We start from the raw sequence: 4,535 nt of genomic DNA, 5'->3' as shown, positions 1-4,535 counted from the left end.
GACCAGATGGAGTTCTAGCGATTTTGTTAAAAAAAAAAACTGCAAACACTATTGTGAAGCCGCTTGCAATACTGCTAAGACAAAGTGTAGATATGAGTGAGATATATGTTAAACATAAATTAGCTTATATAACCCCTATCTTCAAAAGTGGATCAAGACTAGAGGCAAGCAATTATAGACCTGTTAGTCTAACATCACGTATGAAAATGTATGAGAGGGTAATAAAAAAGAAAATAACGAATCATTTGGTTAAAAATAATTTATCTAATATAGGTCAACACGGTTTTGTGCCCTGAAAAAGTACACAAACCCAACTGATAGCACACTATGAAAACATATACAAAAATATGATAAATGAAAAAGACACAGACGTGATCTATCTAGATTTTGCAAAAGCCTTTGACAAGGTAGAGCATAAAATTTTAGAGAAAATAATGAGAAAGCATAATATTGTGGGAAAGATAGGAAAATGGGTAAAAGAATTCCTGCAAAACAGAAAACAGATAGTGGTTGCAAATGACGAGAAATCAGATGAAGCTCAGGTAATATCTGGCGTGCCACAAGGTACGGTATTAGCTGCACTGCTGTTTGTTATTATGATCTCAGACATAGATTGTGATGTTGAAAACTCTGTAGTGAGAAGTTTCGCCGATGACACAAGAGTAAGTAGAGAAATTGCTTGTGATGAAGATAAGGACTCACTACAAAAAGATCTAAACAAAATATATGAATGGGCAGAGATAAATAGGATGGTATTTAACTCCGATAAATTCGAATCAATAAATTATGGAAACAGAGAAGGAATGGTATATGCATACAAGGGACCTAATATCGAGACAATCGTAAACAAGGAAGCAATTAAAGACTTTGGTGTAATGTCAAATAGGAATATGTTATGCAACGACAAGATAGCAACACTGTTGGCTAAATGTAAAGCAAAAATGGGAATGTTATTCAGACTCTTTAAAACAAGAAAAGCTGAACACATGATTATGCTTTGCAAAACTTATGTACCTAATACACTTGAGTAGTGCTATGTGATATGGTACCCACACTACCAAAAGGATATTGCACAAATAGAGAGTGTACAAAGGTCCCATACTGCTAGAATAGAAGAAGTTAAGGACCTTGACTATTGGGAAAGACTGCAATTTTTAAAACTATACAGTCTAGAAAGGAGAAGAGAACGCTACATGATAATACAAGCATGGAAGCAAATAGAAGGAATTACTGAAAACATCATGAAGCTACAAATATCAGAAAGAGCAAGCCGAGGTAAATTAATAAGGCCAAAAAATATACCAGGAAAACTAAAGAAGGCACACAGGACATTAATCCACTACGCACCAGCATTGATAATGCTGCGACTATTTAATGTGCTGCCTGCTCATTTAAGAAACATATCATGAGTGAGCGTAGATGTGTTTAAGAATAAGCTCGATAAATACCTAAGATGCATCCTAGACCATCCAAGACTGGAACATGCAAAATACACCGGACGATGCATTAGCAACTCTCTGGTGGATATACGAGGTGCCTCACACTGAGGGACCTGGGGGAACCCAAACAAAAAATGAGGCAATAAGGTAAGGTTCTCTCTCTCTCACTCTCTCTCTCTCTCTCTCTCTCTCTCTCTCTCTCTCTACATGTGTGAGTGGAGTTGTGTGTGTGTTTGTGGGTGTATGCATGATATATGAAATATTTGAACAAACTTTTACTTAGATTATAAAGTAAAATCCCAATCACATTAAAAAATATACTCGAGATGCTCATGAAATCTTAAATTTCAATCAAAATTCTTACGCATTAAATTTCAGTGAAAATATAATCATCCATTACAATGAAAAATTTATATTCTAATGTATGGAATCGCTTTTACTCATACGTTTTCCATTCTCTGTTCATCACTATTTTATCATGCTTGGATGTATTATTCAATAGAGGCCGCTACGTATAACAATAGCCGATTCGGGTGCTGTAATGTTCTTTAATAATAATAATAATAATAATAATAATAATAATAATAATGATAATAATAATAATAATAATAATAATGTCAATTCTAGTTTTATCGAGTGATTGAAATTGGGTTGTGGTGACCGATTGGGTAACGTCCCTGACTAGTGAAAGCCAATCTGGGATTCGAGTCCCGCTAAAACTCGTGAGGTTCTTTGGTCGCTGCAACCTCACCATCCTTGTGAGCTAAGGATCCGGAGGGTATGTGGGAGCCTAGAGGTCTATCTGCTGAGTCATCTGCAGTCATTGCCTGGCCCTCCTTGGTCCTAGTTTGGGTGGAGAGGGGGCTTGGGCACTGATCTTATGTATATATGATCAGTCTCCTGCTTCATAGGGCACTGTCACTGCCCCCAGCCTCTCCCATTCATGAGCGACATTTAAAACTTTAAACCATGAGTTGGTTTCGGGCACAAAAAATATATTATGGGACACATTACTACTTCTACTACTTCTACTACTACTACTACTACTACTACTATTACTACTACTACTACTACTACTACTACTAGCAGCAGCAGCAGCTGAAGTAGTAGTAGTAGTAGTAGTAGTAGTAGTAACAATAATATGAGGGAAAAAAAACTTCAACGTTCCAACAATAATTCATAAGCTGGAGGTACTCATGGTAGTAACCTCCATTGCAAATGGAAAATTATCAGCAACGCATTTGCAAATTAAATATTATTTACAAGTTGCACTGTATTAAAAAGTTACATTGTATTTACAAATTCCGGTTTATTTGTAATTTGCAATTACAACGCATTTGTAAATTACAATGTATTTGCAGACTGCAGTGTATTTAAATTTGCAAAATACTTGCAAATTGCAATGTATTTGCAAATATCTATGTAAATTCAAAATTTTGTAGGAATGACTGGTGAAATGAGTCTACTCACATTTCTGATCCAGCTAAGACACTTTCTGGCTACTTCTCTTCATCCTCAAGCTTTGATGTTGTTTGCACGTTTCCTAAAATAAAAAAATAAAATATTGAGCAATAATGTATTCCCTTATACATAATTGCCATTGGCAAAATTACCATATACATGTTTACCTCCTATATATATGTATATACATGCATATATATATATATATATATATATATATATATATATATATATATATATATATATATATATATATATATATATATATATATGTGTGTGTGTGTGTGTGTGTGTGTGTGTGTGTGTTTGTGCGCTTGTGTAGGGATAAATAGAGAAACTTTCAAAGGGCTCCACAATGTACTAGAAGAGCTGGAAGACCTAGGCCAACATGACTGAGGACTATGAAGCGTAAAGTAGAGGATGATGAATGGCGAAATCTAACCACGACTCTTTGCGTCAATAGGCGTAGGAGGAGATGAGGATGATGAAATTTCAATCAGTTACGAAGCTTAATAGAAAGATTTTCTCAGTCAACACTTCATCACCAGAATTAGAAATGAGATGACAAGTGGGTTTATATTTTACTGTTTTGATTCAGTGAAATAAACGGAGAGAAAAGATCTCCAAAATCTATGTATTCAACTTAAGGAAAATAATCTAATTAACATCAAAGGAAGATTTACGCCAATAAATCTTTGTATTGTTAACTTCGATGCAATATTGATTGGAAGTTGTTATTTCAGGTTTTAATTGAAATTCGTTCAAAGAGTTACGAGTATTCCATTCAACTGCCATTTTACACGACACATTTTGGAGATAATTTTAGAAGTGCTTCAGTGTGTATTACTAAAATATTCAACCCGTCTAAAATGGCGGCAAAATACTTAGATAGATATGCACACATACGCACGCACACCAATTGAACTCCTCCCACCCTTTCCCCCTTTCCTAACTACATCACGGCAGTTTGCTTAATTTGTGGGAGATTGTGGTATCCTAGTGTGCCTCTCGGGTTACCCCCCCCCCCCCCTAACCAGGATATTATTATTCCTCTCCCCTACCCGAGAGACAGGGAGACCCCTAGTAGTCATACTAGGCTGTGAGCAAATCATAAATGAAGCTACTCACAGGTCTGGTAATTGCTTGGACCTTGTATACACTGACTCCCCTGGCGTTATAACTGGTAAGGTTGGTTCTCCAGTCGGGACATCTGATCATGCCTTGATTTCATTATTAGTGAAGACTGAGCAGCCTGTCCCTGATATATCATATTCTTGTAAAATTTATATGAAATCCCAAGCAGACTGGAATGGGATTTTACATGATCTTTTGTGCTTGAATTGGTCACAATTATATAATAGTGTAGATCCTGTTGTCCCTTTGAATGAGAATCTAGTCAACATAATTGATAGGCGTATCCCTTCTCGTGTGCTAAGGTACCGAGTGAAGGACAAACCGTGGTTCAATAATGATTGTAGACGTGCTTTTTTGGCGAAGCAGGAGGCCTATCAACTTTGGAAGGGTAACAGATCAGATTTGACCTGGAACAACTATACTCAGCTTCGAGCTTTTGCTCAGAGAGTTTATGCCTCAACTGAAAAGGAGTACAATTTAACCATAAAAGAAACACTTTCT

The sequence above is a fragment of the Palaemon carinicauda genome, chromosome 17 (assembly GCF_036898095.1).
Source record: "Palaemon carinicauda isolate YSFRI2023 chromosome 17, ASM3689809v2, whole genome shotgun sequence".
NCBI lineage: Eukaryota > Metazoa > Arthropoda > Malacostraca > Decapoda > Palaemonidae > Palaemon > Palaemon carinicauda.
The sequence above is the reverse complement of the archived record's forward strand: the minus strand, read 5'-3'. Positions refer to the sequence as shown.